We start from the raw sequence: 20,584 nt of genomic DNA, 5'->3' as shown, positions 1-20,584 counted from the left end.
CACCTGCCCACCTCCCTTCTAATAACCCCACTTTGTTCTCTATAGTTAAGAGTCTGTTTCTTGGTTTGCCTCTTTCTCTCTCTCTCTTTCTCTGGAAAAGGAAACACTATTTTTAGAGTTTCATTTTTTTCTATATGTATTTTAAAATCAAATCAATGCCAATAAAAATTCTACCATTTGATGTAAATTGACCGACTGATTCTAAAATTTATAGGGAAATGCAAATGGTCTAGGTAGGCAAAAAAAATTGAAAACACAATAGACTCCTTACACTACTTGAACTGGAGTTTTTCTATGAAGCTTCAGTAATCAATACAGCGATGTAGGTGGAATGGTAGATCAATGGAATAGTATAGAGTGTAGAAAGAAATACTGACACAGATGGTTAATTGACTTCTCACAAAGGGGCCTAGTGGCAAAAGGAAAATCTTCAAAATATTGCTGGAATACCTGGACATCCACAGAGAGGAAAAAAAAATGAACCCTTAATCATACTACACACCAAACATGATACTTGAAATGGGTCAAAAACCTAAATGCAAACCCTAAAAAATATTAAAATCTTGGGAAAAAATGGGAGAAATAATGTTGATACATTTGAGACTTCATAGAAAAGAAAGAACTATTTAAAAAAAGGTAAAATTTAACCTTACCAAAATTTCAAGGTTTTTTTCTTATAGACACCAGTAAGGAAACAATAAAATATTTCATAGAATGAGAGAAAATATTTGTAAATTATATCTGACAAAGGATTTGTATCCAAAATACATAAGCAAAATGTATAAATCAATATTAAGGCAAATCATTGTATAAAAAACAGGTAAAAGATCTCAAAGACATCTCACAAAGAAAAGGCATACAAATAGACAGTAGGCACAATTTTTAAATGTTCAACATCACTGGACAATCCCCATGAGATAGAATGGCTAAATTTAGAAAGATTGGCAAAACAAGTATTCATGAAGATATGGAGCAACCTGAATTTTTTTTTATTTTATTGATTTATTCATGAGAGACACAGAGAGAGAGGCAGAGACACAGGTGGAGGGAAAATCAGGGTCCCTGCAGATAGCCCAATGTGGGACTTGATCCCAGGACCCCAGGGCCACGACCTGAGCCAAAGGCAGAGGCTCAACCACTGAGCCATCCAGGTGCCCCCTAGAACTTTTTTATACAACTGGCTGGATATCAAGTTGTCAGTTCCTTAGGAAAGTTAAGCATATGACAATTTGACCCATCTATTCCACTTCTGGGTATTTTTCCAAGAAAAACAAAATCATGTATCTGTATAAAAAGCTTGCAGAAACACATATACCTTTATTATAGGCTAACCTTGGAAACAACCCAAATGTCTATCAATAGATGAATGTATAAACATAATTTGCCATACCCATATAAGGGAATTCTATTCAGCAATAAAAAAGGAATGAAGTACTGATATACCTAATAATGTAGGTAAATCTTAAAATACATGTGCTGAGTAAGAGAAGCCAAACACAAAAGAGCACATTCTGTACAATTTTATTGTTTTTTTTATGTTTCAATTTTTTTAAAAAATTTATTTACTTAAATCTTTTTAAAAGATTTTATTCATGACAGAGAGAGAGAGAGAGGCAGAGACACAGGCAGAGGGAGAAGCAGGCTCCATGCAGGGAGCCCGACGTGGCACTCCATTCCAGGTCTCCAGGATCACGCCCTGGGCTGAAGGCGGTGCTAAACCGCTGAGCCACCCAGGCTGCCCAATTTCATTTTTAAATGAAAACAAATTTATATCAACAAAAATTAGATCAGCTCTATTGAGTGAGGATAGGAGGAAAGTATTGCAAATGGGGTGAATAGAGTATTTTGAGGAATATGGGAATACTCTGTATTATGATTTTTGTTTTGGTCTCATAGATGTGTATAACTCAAAATTTTGAATTACAGACTTTAAATAGATGCAATTTATTAGCCCTCAATGAAGTTGATATGAGGGAAAATCATAAAAATGTAACAGTGGAAGCAAATATAATCCAGGAAACTGAAGATAAATCTGTAAGAAGATATTAATTGAAACAATGGGAATGGTCTCAGTTCCTAGGAAAATGTTTATTCAGTGAATGGCTGCAGATCCCTCTGGAAAGAGGTATATAACAAAGTAGATGGAAAATGAGCCATAGGTGTGCTGTAATCCCCAGTATCCTCCAACTTTTCCCAGTATGGATCTTTCTATCATTCCTATAGCAGCCATCCAAGAATTCAGCATTGTCTTTAAGGTACTTGCTCTCTATTCAGTAGGTAAGTTTGCTTCTTGCATCACTCAGAAAATTACCACCATCAAGTATGAACCTCCTTTGAAAATTTTCAAATGGAATAAAAAAATTTCCAATATCTGGTACAACTTACCTTTCCAACATTATTTCTTTTGAGCCTCACACTCTAGCCTCCGATTACTGTTCCAGAGAGGATGTTGGGGAACGTTATCGTAAAGACATGACTACCTATTGATCTGTGAGCTGGACTCAGGCACTCAGAAGCTCTTCATGTCCTCCTCTGTTCTTGAAATGTGGATTCCACTTGCATCTCTCACTCAAAGACTGTTCCAAAGACATAGCCTTGAGAGTGATGTGATATTGAGAACACCTGCATAGTTTACATGATTGAACCCAGTTAAGTCCTGGGTTCAGCGTGGGTGTAGGTATCTACTCATCCTACTGTTTATTAAAACTGCCACCTACCAATCTAGACTAGCCTGCCTGCTTCTTTCATCTCTCCCTGTCCTCTGCATATGGGGGCCAGTTTCAGATTACACTTGGGAAGCTCCTGAGGATGTTCCAAACTAACAGAAAGTGTATGAGAGCATTCAGGAACAGATGCACCATTGTGAACTAGGTAGGGCATCCAGGTATGACATAACTAGTGGAACAGAGACACCCAAACAGCAGAAGTGAATTCACAACAGCTTAATAGCCAAACTTAATCTGGTAGGCTTTGCCTCCATGTGCCTTTGACAGAACAAAGTGGCCTGACAACAGATGGTATTCAAACTGTTACGTCCTCTTCAAAAGCTTGATTGGTAATCCTATGAGATGGTTATAAAGGACCTGTAAAATTGAAATGTCCTAGGTATCACAATTAAAAAGAGGCATAGCTGAAATTTGAAGAAATCTTATGATAACAAGTCTATGATTTTCCACCTACTAATTAATAATGCCTTGATTCAAGGAAAGAGCCTTATGCATATCTTGCATTGAAAGCAAGAGGGAAAAAAAGGTCAAGCAATAGATGCAGATCCCGGAGAGCACTGTTTTATATAACTAAAGGGATAAGAATATTTCAAATATGATTGAACAAGTATCAAGTGCCATAAAGAAGACTATGTCATTGAATTACAATTTCAACACTGACAAGTGATAAGAAATATATTTCTTACATCCACCCAAAAGTGATAGTTCCCCAGATGCAAGCATCCATAACTCAAGTCAGAAAATGGACTTTTGTCCCTGATTGATATGTAAAATTAAAGGACCTTTGTTGACAATCATCCTTCTTTCTCAAGATACCATTAACATTCTTTATACCTTTAATCAGAAGAGACTCTTAACCATAAAGAACAAACTGAGGGTTGATGAGAGGATGTAGGTGGGAGATGGGCTAAATGGGTGATGGGCATCAAGGAGGGCACTTGTATTGACCATTGGGTGTTATATGTGATGAATCACTAAATTCTACCCCTGAAACCAATATTACACTATATATTAACTAACTAGATTTTATTTTATTTTTTTAAAGATTTTTTATTTTATTTATTCATAAAGACACACACAGAGAGAGGCAGAGACACAGGCAGAGGGAGAAGCAGGCTCCATGCACCGGGAGCCCGACGTGGGATTTGATCCCGGGTCTCCAGGATCACGCCCTGGGCTGCAGGTGGCGCTAAACTGCTGCGCCACCAGGGCTGCCCAACTAACTAGATTTTAAATAAAAATTTGAAACCACAAATATTGGAGAGGATGCGGAGAAAAGGGAACCCTCTTACACTGTTGGTGGGAATGTGAACTGGTGCAGCCACTCTGGAAAACTGTGTGGAGGTTCCTCAAAGAGTTAAAAATAGACCTGCCCTACGACCCAGCAATTGCACTGCTGGGGATTTACCCCAAAGATTCAGATGCAATGAAACGCCGGGACACCTGCACCCCGATGTTTATAGCAGCAATGGCCACAATAGCCAAACTGTGGAAGGAGCCTCGGTGTCCATCGAAAGATGAATGGATAAAGAAGATGTGGTCTATGTATACAATGGAATATTACTCAGCCATTAGAAATGACAAATACCCATCATTTGCTTCAACGTGGACGGAACTGGAAGGTATTATGCTGAGTGAAGTAAGTCAATCGGAGAAGGACAAACATTATATGGTCTCATTCATTTGGGGAATATAAATAATAGTGAAAGGGAATATAAGGGAAGGGAGAAGAAATGTGTGGGAAATATCAGAAAGGGAGACAGAACATAAAGACTCCTAACTCTGGGAAACGAACTAGGGGTGGTGGAAGGGGAGGAGGGCGGGGGGTGGGGGTGAATGGGTGATGGGCACTGAGGGGGGCACTTGACGGGATGAGCACTGGGTGTTATTCTGTACGTTGGTAAATTGAACACCAATAAAAAATAAATTTATTATTTAAAAAAAATGTTTACACCTTTGTCTCTTGGTTCCTGGCATTTCCCTGTACACCTTGACTCACATTTCCACTCCCAGTCTTTCCCTCCCAGGAACACTGCTCCCAGTGGCTATATAGGTTATTACTGTGGTGATTCCTTTGGTTCAAATATGCTGTACTCATGTGATCCCTACCTGAAAAATTTGGGCTTTTTCCAGGCAAATAAATTTTGCCTGTGAGAACCGTGAACCACCATACAATTTACTTCTTTCACTGCTGGAAGATATATACTGAGTTATCAGGACTCTGTTCCAATTCTTCTTGGACTCTTGAAATCTTGTTGTGTCTAGGATACTACCTATGCCGCATTCAAAGTATTAGAGGGCTATAGTATACTTTTAAAGAGTAGTATGTTCTTTGCTTTAGGTGAGTATTTTCTGTTGATGTGGTGGGGACATGATAGTATTAAGAGATTTCATGTTTACTTCAGGTCGCTATGTTAGACAAAGACACTCAAAGGGAGAGTTAGAGTGCCATTTTTTACTTGATCTCAGATAAAAATACCAGATACAACCTAGTATTGGGAGTTCTGGTGGTACCTTCGCAACTCTAGAAGCAATCTGGCCAGTACTTTCAACCACTACATTGATCCAACTATTTTCTGATTAAAAAATTAAATCAAAAAAAAAAAAAAAAAAAATTAAATCATATAAAATTATTGGTATTTTACTGTACTATTTTCATAAAGGCAGATATTTCATATATTTCAACAGAATACTACTGCTACTGCTAGGAGCTTCCTCTTTCTCCTCTCTGCTTCATGATTTCTCCTTACTCATTATTCCTATTGTCTTCCAACTTCTCATTCGATATAGCTTCTGCTTATTGATTTCTCTATGTCTTGTAGCTTATGGGACACTAAACCATTTGTCTCTATTTGTTAATTAATGACATATCATGCAATAGGTGATTTGATTGGCTTAGCTGATCACTACTTAAAGCAGAGCATGGGGCTGGTGCCATATCTATTTACAGGTACAAAATTTGATTACATATGAGGCATAAGCAGGTATGGGGGGAGCATTGAAGGTGGTAGGCACTGGAGATGGTCAATACAACTACTCTTTTTTTTTTTTTTAGCTCTTTTTATAGTTGGAGAAAAATAGATGCTCATTTCTTAAGGACTCAAACCACATTTCTCCAGAGGCCGTCATATTACTTTGATTCTTTTATTTTCCTTCTCTATGAATCAATGGGGCATATATTCAAATGACCTCATTAAAAACACATGAAATAAAGAACCCCTGACAACCTGCTGGGCCACAAATTCAATTAGAGTTTATCTCTTCTTAACTGTAAGATATTTTATAGATTATTTATGTATTTCCCTTTCATTTTCCTCTTCCCAAAATGGGGTTTCTCTATATTTAAATTCTATTCTAATCAGTCCTCATTTATTTAAAATCAATAATACATATTTAAATAATCTTTGAAATCTTTATGCAGACTGAAGCAGTTTAGAATGGCCCTCAGCTTTCCTTTGCTTTAACACAAACAATAGGTCAAGTTGTCTCCAACTGAACCATGTCTAAGTAAGTCTGGCTTTCTTTTCTCCTTGTTACTGCTTGGCAGGCTGAAGGCCCCAAGGTCAGGTCATGGCTGTCTTTCCAAATATGATGGAGCCTGAAGTCCGGCTTCTCCTCCACTGCCTTCCAGACTGTTTAGTTGCTTTTTTTTTTCTTCAATGTGGCCAGATGGACTTTTTTATATCCTGTACTCAGCACTGTTTGGATTCAGTTTTTCAAGATGAATCCAAGTTTAACCTCTCAGTGTTACAGAATCTTTCCAAGGGAAATTTTTTCCAACCACTCTTATGCATTTAAAATGTCTAAATAATTGCATTAAAAAAATAATTGTTTCATCCAAACTTCTTCCTAGCTCCAGATCTGTATCTAGTGGACATTCACACAGCACACATGAAGACAAAATTTTGCATGGATTCAACTCATGCTCAGTTAAAATTAAGGAAAAGTCAATTAGGAGACTATATTTTATGTAAGAAACACACAGGAGTAATTGGGGGAAAACAGAACAAAGATTTATTTTCTCACTTCTGGTTTACTTTCCTCAATTATGGTACAAAATCTTGGTACATTCATTTTCAATTCTAAGCAAAGAGTGAGTAGATCCCATTCTTTTTCTGCCCCATACCTACAGACAGAGCATCTGACCTATGTGACATCCTATATCTGTAAAGTAATTCACTAGGATTGTCCCACAGACCTAACAGACAATAAACTATATGCAATTTCAAATGTTAACTGCAAGTTGACCCTGTTTTGCTTCACTGTTTGCATGCCTAAAGGTTAGAACTGAAACTCATTCTATAGGTGAGGAACATCAAAATCTTAAGCAACTATCAAAGATATTAAGGTAAGGAGAGGGGGATACTGAGTCAAGAATATAGAATTTCTGGTTTTGTAATGTGTAATGTTTTTTCCAGGGAATTTCATCAACATGAACCCTGGATAGGATCCTATGGACTGTCTTTATTTATGGCATATACGAGATGAAAATTTACTTCTTTCATGCCTAAACAGCTAGGTTTAAACAAATCTCAAGTTACCTCTAAGAGGGAAAAATTGTGTTAGTTTAGCATCCTGAAGGTGTCTGTTAAATTTTGAGTGCCCTTATCTTACTCTTTTGAAATCTGAGCTGAAGGAAAGCATCAGCTTTGGTTGTTTTGGTTACTTATGTTTATTATTTAAACTTAGCATGTTGATAGTTCCAGGGAGATTTGGATTTTAGACTTCATTTCCAATGGTAGATTGAAAGACATTGTTCCTTAATAAAATGATTTAATAAATCAGAAACTAGGTAGTAGAAGTGTCTGAAGACAGAGGTCTTACTGCCAAAATGCTAAGGCTGCTAGGATGTATACTCTCCAGAATGGCAGGACCCCTTCGGTTTTGGATTGACACACATTCATTAAAAAAAAATTAGTGTTCCCATCTGGTCTGACTCATTTGATGGGAACAAGAAGTTCCTTTAAAAGTACAAATAGACAGGGGGGGGGGGAATGGAAAAAATAGAGAGACATGGGAATGGCCTTGTGCAATCTTACTACATCTAAGGACTTCAGATGTAATTCTGATGTACAACTAAAATATTCTGAGCAGAACATCAGTAAGCCCACCTATGTGCAAAGATGTTTATTGCCTTGTATTACGCCACAGTTCAACTAAATTTTCTGTGGTTGACAGCTTTCTTTTAATCAATTTTCAAAACTAGCTTCTGTTCCAGAATCAAGCGTTAAATTATTAAGGGATTTAAATAAAAGTGTTCTGTATTCATTCTGATTCACTTTTGCAGAAGTAGTGGTGGAATTAATAAATAACATAATTAAAATGTAAGTTCTTTTAGCAGGGTTCTTGAAACAAGTAACTCTGAACTTCTTCCATTCTCTAAGGCTTTGTGGGTTGCATGTTACAATCTATAGTCAGGGAGGGGAGAAGGTCATGAAGAAAGAAAAAAAAATCTATATCTATATTATATATATCCAAAGTTCCCAATCACCATAGTAGACTTAACATACTATAAATCAAGTTTATTTATTACCCTTCTTTTGGCAAGGAAAAGATTTTTTCAATTTTTATGGCAGGCAATCAAAATTCTCTTTCACTTCTTAGATTCTTAAATTATTTTCTATTCCTATTTTAATCTTTTTGGTCTTTATAGACTGATAAAATATAGTTGTCTTGGCAGAATTAATATGTTATTTTCTGTTTTTTAAAAGTGCTTAATCCACGAATTACATTTTCAGAAACATATATAATGTAATGAGTTAAACTGACACAAGTAGAGTGAATTCAACTCTATACATAAAACTACTTTGATTATTCTTATGGATAATCTTAAATTGGCATGTAAAGTGAGATTTCCATTGAGTCAATGTTTTTAATTCTGTCAGCATCTTTCAAGGGAAAAAGTTCATGAATGATAAGCCAAAGAGATTTGCCAATTCTGACAATGTATTTTTCTTCTTTCATAGATGAACTAGGAAAGGAATTGAACACTTGTATGACTTATTTTTTTAAACCTGATATCTTTCTCTGAGAAATACCATATGGAACAACCACAAAAACATGTGTGAAAGGAAGTGAATATGTGTTATCAAGAAAAAAAGTAGACAATACGGACAATTATCTTTCAAATGTAATTTTATCCAAGTACATAAGAGGAATTTTTTTTACCACATTCTGAATTTGAAAAACAGATTAAACTTGGTTTGGATTAGCACTGATTCTTGCGGGGGCAGGATAGTAAGTTCAAGATTTTTAATTATCTTTCTCTCTAAAGATCAAGCATTTTATCACAAGAAATCAGAGCCAAGTTATAATCTATATAGAAAATATTCCTCTTTAGTTTTGGCTTCAGATTTTCTTCACTAAAAAGAGCCAATATTTCCTTGCAGGGGACTTCTAGGATATAACAGGCCTAATGTTTTATAACATGGCTACACGTGTATACGTGCAATATAAAATCCATGAAAACATTACTGTTGTTTTTAGTCAGGGTCCCTGAAATGGTCTCAAGGAAAGAATGTGTTTACAGATGTTTGGCTGACAGCTTAGTCAGGGTCTTCTAGGGGTAATACTTTAATTGGATAACACCAACTGAGGTCTAGTCCTCTTCTTAAGACAATTAGAAATTGAATTCGGTAAGTACATTCTGAGATAATCAGTCTCCTTTGGACTGGTTCATGTGAATCCAATTCATAAGAGACCTAGGAGTTATATTTAGTCTCCTTTTCTATGCTCTAGGCACTCTGGACTTCGCCCTGCCAATATAATCCGATCTCACAGCTTTTAAACTAGATCCTCCCTATGTCTGAAATGTTCAATCTTCAAATCTCTGTTTAATTTGGTCTCAGTTGAAATATCACTGTCTCAGAGAAGCCCCATCTGACTACCATAGCCAGCATAACCTCTCCCTGGATTCTCTGTTCTTCTTATTTACTTTGCTTTTTCACATAGCACATAGTAGTAACTGAAATGCTATTATTTATTTAATTTTCTACCAAGGTATCCTCTCCTCCCATTAGGATATATGCCTCATAAGGGCACTTTTGTATTTTTCACTGCTGCCCCAATGCTAAGAACAGCAGAAAAAGCTGGTGATCAATATATTTACAGGCAGGAGGAGGAAATAGGCCAGAAGTAAAGGCATAACCTTTGATTTCTCCCTGTTCCAATCCATAAAAACAACACAGCAAGACAAGATAGCAAAATATAAGTCTACACACAGCATATATAGCACTTGTAGGTTAAAAAGTGATCCAACTACCATCTTCAAAATATGAGTAGCCACATGCTGTCACAGACCACACAGGTATTAGCAACTATTGAAAGAAACCAAGGGAAAGCAAAGGGACCCCTGCAGTTCTGAAAGTCAGAGAACACCGAAATTGCCAGAAGATATTTGTTCCTTACGTATTTACTTTGTGTGCAAAGTCTGGAGAGCCAGTATGAGAATAGAATTCAAAATTAGGAGGGGACACCACAGGCTTTGATGTAAGGGTATAAGGAGACATCAGGAAAGCTAGATTGTTCTGAACTAAAAGAACACTAGAAAATCATCAAAGAACTTATAGTTAACTGTGTGATCAATATGACTGGGCCATGAAGTGCCAAGATATTTGGTCAAATATTATTCTGAATGTTTCTGTGAAGGTGTTTTGGGTGATATTACATTAAAGTCAGTAGACTGAATAATGCAGATTGCTCTCCCAAATGTGAGGGGGCCTCATCCAAATACATAAAGGCCTGAATAGAACAAAAAGGCTGACCTTCCCCTAAAGAAGAGAATGTTTCTCCCACCTAACTGCCTTCAAACTGGGACATCAGCTTTTTCCGGCTTTTGGATTTGAACTGAAACAATAGCTCTTCCTGGATCTCCAGTTTATCAGATGCAGATTAGAACCACACCATCAGTTCTTTTGGGTTTCCAGCTTGCTGATTCATCCTGTAGATCTTGGGACTTGTCAGTCTCCATAATAATGTAAACCGGTTCCTTACAATATCTCTCTTCAGCTAGATTACAGAAATATGATAGATACATAAATCCCCTATTAGTTCTATTTTTCTGGAGAATCCTGAGAAATACAATCCTCTTCAGAAGAAGTCTCACTGAAGAGAAACTCCTGGGAATAAAATCTAAATTGAGCCAGAAGACATTCTAGAGACAAGAGAAAGAGAAACTCCACATGGGATTATTGTGAGAGGGGAAATATAAAGATAAGTTCAAAGAGGCAGGCCTAACAACTGAGAAAACAACTCTAATTAAGAGGGGTTAACAGAAATTAAGACAGTTATATAAGATATGAAAGAAAAGCATAGATCAGAAGTAGAAAAATTTAGGAATGAGACGTTATACTAAAAGTATATTTGAAAAAGGAGCTAACAGGGCAGCCCAGGTGGCTCAGCGGTTTAGCACCGCCTTCAGCCCAAGGCCTGATCCTGGAGTCCGGGGATCAAGTCTCACATCAGGCTCCCTGCATGGAGCCTGCTTCTCCCTTTGCCTGTGTCTCTGCCTCTCTCTCTCTCTCTCTCTCTCTCTCATGAATAAATAAATAAAATCTTAAAAAAAAAAAAAAAGAAAGAAAAAGGAGCTCACAGATATCAGGACAAAAAATGTTTATTTTGTTTTTTAAGATTTTATTTATTTGAGAGAGAGAGAGAGAGCATAAGTGGAGTGGAGGGGAATAGGTAGAGGGAGAAGCCACTCCCCACTGAGCAGGGAGCTGGACACAAGGCTCAATTCCAGGACCCCAGGATCATGACTTGAGCGGCAAAGGGAAAGGAAAAGCAGGTTCCCTGAAGGCAGGGAGCCTGACCTGGAGCTTGATCCCAGGACTCTGGAATCATGACCTGAGCTTAAGGCAGAGGTTTAACCAACTGAGCCACCCATGCACCCCTGGGACAAAATATTTTTTAAAAAGAAAAATATTCTGCCAGAAATGAAAACCAAACTATAAGTTTGGTATAGTATATACCAAGTATATACCAAAGTGTATATATATATATATATATATATATATATATATATATATATAAACCAAAGTATATATATACCGTGAAAAATATCATAGAAGAAGAATGAAGTCTTTGGACAATGGTGCAAAGGCAATTCAGTGGAGAAAGGATAGAGTTTTCAACAAACAATACTGGAAAAATTGGAAATCCACATGCAGAAAAATGAACTTTGACACATACTTTGCACTATAAACAGAAACTTAATCAAAAAAATCTTAGATCTGGGATGCCTTGGGTGGCTCAGCAGTTAAGCGCCTGCCTCTGGCTCAGAGCATGATCCCTGGAGTCCCAGGATCAAGCGCTGGGATTGAGTCTCACATCCAGCTCCTTGCATGGAGCCTGCTTCTCCCTCTGCCTGTGTCTCTGCCTCTCCCTCTCTGTGTCTCTCATGAGTAAATAAATAAAATCTTAAAAAAAAAAAAAACATAGATCTAAATATAAAACTAAAAAAATAAAAATATAAAACTTCTAGAAAAAAGGAAGATAATATCTTTGTGATCTGGGTTAGGCAAAAATGCAGCCCATAAAACAATTTGTTAAATTAAACTTCATCAACATACTTAAAAATGTTCCTATTTAAATTACATTGTCACAAAAATGAAACAATTTTGTGAAACAAATGTCTGAAAAAGAATATGCATCCAGAATATATAAAGAACTCTCAAATTCTGCAATGAAAAACAAACAACCCAATCAAAAATGGCCAAAGATTTGAATAGATACTCCTACAAATAAGATATGCAGTGGCAAATAAGCTCATGGAAAGATATTCAGCAATAGCCAAAAACTAGAAATAACCCTAATGCCTATTGAAAGATAAGTAGATAAAAACACTGGGACATATCCATAGAATGTATAATATATAACAATGATATATGGACTGTTGGTACATGCAACAACATAAGTAAATCTCAAAATAATTATACTAAAAAATTGTGCTGCCATGGTTGTCTAGATATGGGGATAGGAGATAGGGAAGGATAGGAGGGAAGGATAACAGAGATAAAAACTTTTGGGGTTGGATATATTCATTACTCACTATATTCTTGCTAACTCTTCCTTTACTGTTTGTATAGTTGCAGAGATTGAAACATTGTTTTGATTGATTCTACATTATTTAAGAGTGGCTGTATTCAACAGTGAGCTTATAAAATACCTAAAAATTTAACAATCTGTTGCTGAAAGGTGATTTGAGCAAGTTCTAGCATACTACTGTAATTAACCCTCCAAAAAGAGCTAGGTCCAGATGATTTCACAGTAAAATTCTAACAATATATTAAAGGTCCCAATATTACATAAAATTTTCCAAAGCATAAAAAAGGAAGGCAAACTTTCAAATTCTTTTTATAGAGCAAATATAACATTGATATATAATTCTGATAGCAATATTATAAAAAATAAATTAAAAACTACTATCACTTATGAATATCAATGAAAAAGTACTAAGTGAAATAATAAAGAGAATCCAATCGCACATTAACAAAATAATCAGACATTTAAAAGATGCACAACTGGTTCAATATTAGGAAATCCATTAATATAGTATGTCATAATAATAAATCTACAAAGACAAATTATATGTATATCCCAGGGATGCTGAAAAAACTTGTCCCAAATTCAACACGCATTCCTAAAAAGGACACTTAGAAAAATAGAAATTGTTAAATGTCCAGGAAAGGTAGATAAAGTACAACTATATAAAAAAAATGAAAGATGTATGGGAAGAGTGTATAGAAAGTAGAATAAGCTTACATGTCCTTTGGGATCTAAGACTATAGTATAGAAGAAGAGAGATATACATATAACACCAAAAATGTAAAACTTTAAATCTTCATTTTTAATTGGAAATAGCAGTATAAATTTGATATGTTTTCTCTTAAAAAATATCTATTTCTTATTTCTGAACACCAAACTTATCTAGACTAATCTTAAAGCAATAAGCATCCCAAGAATCCATAGTTAGGGATTTCATAACAAAGATAAAAATGTTCGTTAGAGAAATGGTGGATTCTAGACTTAACAGAGGAAAGATAAACATGAACTATCTCATCATAATAGAAAATGAGGATTCAGAAACCATCTGGAAAAGACCCAAATAACCAAAGTTGGGAGAATTAGAATACTAATAAGGATAACTGCAGCATAGTGAACATATGAAATGTATTTATTTCCATGAGTTCACAGCAATGACCCCCCAAAAGACACTTTGATAGATACTAGCAAATAAAAATTATTATTTTTAAAATGAAATGAAGCATGATTTGAAAAGTTAATCAAGGGGAAAGAAAAAGCCAAACATAGTTATGTATTTATTGTATCTTTCCTTTATCACCTATATCTCAGAGTAACCAAACAGTTGATGAAAGTGTGCATCTATTTTATAGAAGTTTTCCAGTTATTCTTTAGAAAAAGGAATAATAAAATTAGAATATCTTGAAAATACTATATTGTGTAACTAAAATATGCTGAGGGTAGAGAGTAAGAACTTAAATGTTTTCACACACAACACAATAAAAGTAAATATGCGAGGTGATGGATATGTTAATTAATTCAATCGTGGGAATGCTTTCAGAATGTATATACATGTATCAAATCAAATCAAGTGCACACATTGTACATTTCAAATATCTTACATTTTACTTGTCAATTATATATCAATAAAGACAGGAAAAACATCAACTTTTCAAACCTAATGAATTAATTAAATGGATAATATCAATGACTGCTAATATCTAAGCATTAAACAGAAATCTAGACAGAAATCTAGGCATCATGTACCTACTGATGAATATATAAAAGCCTACAAAGTAGTCTTGCAAAAATTTAACAAAAACAAAAACTGAATTTGGATCTGATCATATCAAGTCTTTTATATCAGCCTGGGTCTAACCAAGAGACAGAAACCATATAGTAATTTGGACAGGAAAAGTTTAATATAAAGAATGATTAGCTATACTTCAGGATTGGTATAATAAAGGATTAGGTAGTATGGAGTAAGGAGAATTCTAAATAATATAAGACAGGCAGATATAGGGAGTAGCCACTGGCCCAAGTGCCAGAACAGAAAACTCAAAAGAGGAATCCTGAAATCAGACAGAGACTACCAACTAGGGATGAGATCTAGATCTCATGGGAGAGGATTGGGTCAAGATACACTGAATAGAAGATTCACTGAAGTGCCATATGGAGGGATTTACTGATAATCTTCTCTCTGGAGTCCAAGAGAAGATTCCACACCAGAGGAACTCCTTGGAAAACCACTTTGTGAGGTGGTTGAGAAATTCCTGCCACAGGAAGGTGCTGTATCCTGGAACTTATTGCATAAATGCTCAAAGGGGTGCCAGGGAAGTCATCCTCAGGAAGTGCCTTGCACTGCTGGCCACCTTGCACTGCAGAAGACAGCCAGAAGAACACACTAGAGCCAGGAGGCAGAATTCCTTTCTTCCTCTAGAATCTCTTTGGCAATCTCTACTAATAAAACTAAACATCAAGAGAAATTATGTTCCAATATAAGCAAGGTAATGAAGGGTGGATTTGGAAATGAAAAGCAATAGATTGATAACTGGTAAACATTTAGCTCCTAATACAGGGAAGTACAAGGGGATGTTTTATTTAACTTAGTCATAACAAAATACTAGAGACAAGATAGCTTGAACAATAGATATTTATTTTCCGACAGGTTGGGGCCTGGAAGCTCGAGATCAAAGTGCCATCAGTATTAGTGTCTGGTAAAGATCACCCTGACTCACAGACAGCCCTTCTCCCTGTGTCCTCATGTGACTTTTCTTCTCTGTGAGAAGAAAGAGAAAGAGAGATCTATGGGATCTCTTCCTCTTCTTATAAGGACAGCAGTCCTGACAGATTAAGGCCCTACCATTATGGTCTTATTTAATCTTCACTCTGTCTTTATAGGTCCTCTCCCCAAATATGGTCATGTTGGAAGTTAAAGCTTCAGTATATGATTTTGGGAAGTGCACAGTACAGTCCATAGAAAGATGCAAAGTAACATCTTCATCTAATGGGGATTCAATCAGAACATTTTAAACAAGTGATGAAGTCTATTGATTAAAAATAAATCAATAAAGAAGACAATAGTTTTAGGTGATTAAAACAAACTATTTTGGCCAATGTGAACACTTACTAATAATATTTGATGATATTAATAGTGTTTTCAGAAGTGATAATGCTACTGGATAGTGTTTTTTTACAGTTCTCATGTTTTGAAGTTACATGCTGAAATATTTACATATAAAGTGATATAATGTCTTGGATTTTCTTCAACATAAATCAGTAGAGAAAGGAAATGGATGAGGGTAGAGATAAATTAAAATTGCCATGAGTTAATAATTATTGATGCTGAATGACAGGAGAGGTCATTAGCCTATCTCTCTACTTTTGTGTAAGTTTATCATTATCCAAAATAAAAAATGAAAAATAACAATAAGTAAGTATGCCTGTAAATAGATTAAAAATTTTAAAAGAATGCAATATACAACTCTGTCCATTTCTTTGTAAGTATGTCTATATTTTAAAGGAATATTAATTAAGGATGTAAATTATTGATTGTCCTCACAATTGGAAAATAAAAATAAACTGGAATATTAATTATTAAAACATATTCCTAAACTCCCTTCTGAAAATATGCTACAACTACATGGCTTTGCAGGAAATTTATTCAAAACTATCTAAGTCAGAATGTTTCATAATGTACAAATTTTAAAACTTCTGTATCATGTTGGCCAATAAAGTCTGAATTTTTTGAGAATTTACTTGTGATACAGAAAAGATCACACTGGAAAGACAAAGGTACACCAGAGTTGAGAAATTGGTAGTCCAGACTACCACAAATTAAAAAGGGGCTTTTGATAATTCAGAGTTCCTGGATAGTAGAATGGGCATTAGGCCAGAAAAGCAGGAAATTAATTTAAGGAGTGCAAGAGCCCTGGGTCAGGCTTTGCCTTTGGACTCTGCATTGTTTGTGGTGACCATCTATGGACAATAGCTATGGCCTTGGTAGTAGTAGATAGAAATCTTCAGTGATCTTTGATAGAAGTAAAGCAATGATGAACTGATATTCATAGGCTATTCTTAAAAATAATTTTGAAAAACTAAATTAGTAGGCTGAGAATGATTGTGAATGAAAATTGTCACTTGAAAGAAGGAGACTTCCAATTATCTCTATCAGAAAGACCAAGGACAACCATCAATTCTTTGAAGAGAGAGCACTATATCGTATAATATCCAAATTCCATTTTATAGTAATTAAAAGTTGATGAATATATTTCTACCTAAATTATTCATATAAGCAAAATGTAATTTCTCCACCCATAGCACAGGTTCATTTATTTTAACTTTTTGCCATACTCATGAATCCTTGCTTCAATACATGCTCCAGGCAGGTCCTGGGAACAGATACTTTATACTCATATGTGTTTAGACTGCTTTTTATGTTGTTTCAAATCAATTCCAAATACCCAATCTCAACTTTTTAGGGCTCCATTTTCTTCTTCAGTACTTTGTGACACTCCATATCCATTCTGTCTTTCCCAATTCCCTATCACCAGTGTTTCTGTGCCCCTCTGAATTTGTGTCTTATTTTGTTCTTATTTTTATAACTTAAATACAGAACTCTTTCAGGAAATGTATTTTAAATTTCCTCTCCAATGTAAAGATACTTCTAGTGCCTAGCCTCTGTCCTGTGAGAATCTGCTCCATGCAGAGTCACCACAGCATGGGGGATTGGGAGGAAATGCAATAGATACTGTACAACTGTGGTCGTGGAATGTAATGTGAAAAAAAAATCTTAGCACTATCAAACCTAAAATATTTATGTGCATGTGCTGCATCTTATGAATGGATCTTAACATTTGAAAAAGACAGATCTTCCTTAATGATCAGCTATTGCAGGATCCATTTGTTCTTTTAACCCCATTCAAAGAAGTGAATTAATCCTATCAGATTCTCTCTGATCTCAACTTCCAATGAAAAGTACTGATGAGTTTAAGATCTCTATTATGAAGACCAAAGAATGGATAAAAGTGTACACCTATTAAATATTTGGTTTAACTTTTACTTTAAAAAGAGAATCTAGGGGGTCCTGGGTGGCTCAGTCAGTTGAGTGTCTGCCTTCGACTCAGGACATGATCCCAGGGTCCTGGGATCAAGCCCCATGTTAGGCTCTCTGCTCAGCAGGGAGTCTGCTTCTCCCTCTCCCTTTGCCTGCACTCACGTGCACACTTGTATGCTCTTTCTCTCTCAAATAAAGAAATAAAATCTTTAAAAAAAGAAAAATAAAAAGAATTGAAAATTCTTACACAGGAGTTTGTAGTATGCATTTCTTTAAGTTGATGTCTGCTTAATGAGGCCGAGTTTGGCATACTTCTCACAAAGTAGCCAGTGTCTCCTCTTTAACGGTGCTGACAGTGTGGCACTATCACAGCATAAAATTATAAACAAGGGTATTTCTAGTGCTTTTATTTGTATTATAAAATGGTTTCTCAAAAAACAGTATTTTGGACTTAGTTAAAACTAGAGGGCCTATATATATATCAGTTCTCCCAAGGAAATAACATTTTTAATTCATTGTCCAGAATGGGGTGCCTGGGTGGTGCAGTCATTTAAGTGACTTATGGTTTTGGCCCTAGTCATGATCTCATGGTTGTGGGACCAAGCCCCATGTGGAGTCCTGTGTCAAGCACTGCCTTGAGCCCTGCATCAGGCTCAGCATGGTCTGCTTGGGACTCTCTCTCCTTCTGTCCCTCCCATTCTCTCTCTCAAATAAATCTTTAAAAAAATTTATTGCCCAGAATGATTTACTTCTAGTATCTTCTTTCAGTTTCAAAAATATTCCTACATGGGAGATAAATTATATGATCCTACCATCTGAAACCTATAGCCTTCCAGAGATGAGTATCATCCATTTCATCTTCAAACGAAATAAAATTAAAAAGGAATCTAACCATAGCCTGCACCTCTTTGCAAAAGCAATGGTGGACTGCTAGCTACAAAAACATGGGCTTTTACATTAAATCTACTATATGGTAAATGATAAATGTAAAAAAAAGTATGAAAACATTAAATGGGCATGATATCAAGTAATTACATTAAATTAAATATAACCACTTGCTATTAACTGAAATAATTTTTCCTAAATGATAAGTGATAATGGTAGATGACATATAGAATATCATAATGTTTTCAAAAATTTAAGCACAAACAAAACTATGGAATATAGTTTAAAAAAAGAGAAACAATATTAACACAGTAGAATTAGAGGTTGGCATAGTATTCCTTTATAATTTCTTATAATTCTATTGCATTAGTCATTGGGAAAACAAGAGAAGGACACCACAGAAAAAAATAGAATATAATCTACCCATATAAATATAAAATCATCAATGTTAGTGTTGGAGAAAAACTTCCAGTCAGTTATAAGGTGATATATTTTTATTTTAACCATTGTTAAAGTTTCTATACTATCAGTTTTATTGACTGTGATTCTTACTGCTTTTTCTTACTTTGGGGATTTCCATTGAAATCATTCTACCAGAAAAAATAAATACACTCCCTTTACGAGAGTTGATATACATCTATTTACAATCAGTTTTGATGATAACGACTTCATGATTAAGAAGAGCAAAAAAAATCTGTCCTTTGTGTGCAAGCATGCCTCTGGGAGGACAGTTTGGATATCCTCCCCATTTGACATAAAATAGTGATATGCATGACTTTTTAAAGATGGAAAACATAGTAATACTTTTTTTTCCATACAAAAGGAAGTTATGGAAAGAGGAAAGGGGGGAAACTTTAAAATCAGCAGTCCTGCCTCTGGTTTCCATTCTGCCATGAAATAGTATGACCTTGGGTAAGGCCTTCACTACCTAGAGGGATAATGAGGAACAAATGTGATAATACACATGAAATCATGTGTTGGGGTACCTGAGTGACTCAGTGGTTGAGCATCTGCCTTTGGCTCAGGTCGTGATCTCAGAGTCCCCAGATTGAGTCCAGGGATCAAATCCTGCATTAGGCTCCCCACAGGGAGCCTGCCTCTTCCTCTGCCTAGGTCTCTGCCTCTCTTTCTCTGTGTCTCTCATGAATAAATAAACAAAATCCTAAAAAAAAAAAAAAGCATGTGTAAAGTATAAAAGCCTATATACATGTTGACTGTAGAGCACATCATTATTACAGAAAGATTTAAAAAGTGAGTATAGAGTAAGATAGATGTTATATTAGTGGCGTGCATGTAAATAAAAACTAAAACAAAACAAAAACTACATGTAATGATGAAAGATAAAGGGAAAGAGAAAATAACTGGAATTATTATTTCAGAAAATGCCCAAGTTTTGGAATTATAGAGCAAAGTGATACACATTATCTCCAACTAATAATGTCATTATAGAAAACTTTAATTCAGTCTTTCCCTGTCAATAAAAATGATACTGTCTTACTCATAGTAATGGCATAATAAGTCAGTGGTTTTAAACTACTTTGAATTGTCAAAAAAATAAGGTGCTAAAGATATTGGCTTCCTCATAAATCTGACACAGAAAATTCCTAGAGATTTCCCAATGATTGAAAATGTGGTGAATATAAATTGAGAGAAAAATATTTTAAATGAGAGAATCAAATGACACAATAAGCATTGAATTAAACAGGAAAAGAACTAAAAACCCAAGTTATCTAGCCATTGAAATTGGGCTTTTATTTAAGATCAGATGTAACAGTTTAGATCACTCATCTTTGATGCTAACGGTGGCAGACTGTTCCATGAGCTAGAAGTGGAAAAGAGATTCAATTTGGTACATAGATAAAATATAAACACTGAAGATTTTTTTTCAAATAGAAAA

At 35.4% G+C, this 20,584-nt stretch overlaps 1 long non-coding RNA gene across 1 annotated transcript in view; it reads right to left on the bottom strand.

Annotated features, from left to right (window-relative positions):
• Positions 1 to 20,584, bottom strand: part of LOC112658702 (uncharacterized) — a 59,824-nt gene that overhangs the window by 38,716 nt on the left and 524 nt on the right. The window lies entirely within an intron of this gene.

This window comes from Canis lupus, chromosome 12, assembly GCF_003254725.2.
Source record: "Canis lupus dingo isolate Sandy chromosome 12, ASM325472v2, whole genome shotgun sequence".
Lineage (NCBI taxonomy): Eukaryota > Metazoa > Chordata > Mammalia > Carnivora > Canidae > Canis > Canis lupus.
The sequence above is the reverse complement of the archived record's forward strand: the minus strand, read 5'-3'. Positions and strand labels throughout refer to the sequence as shown.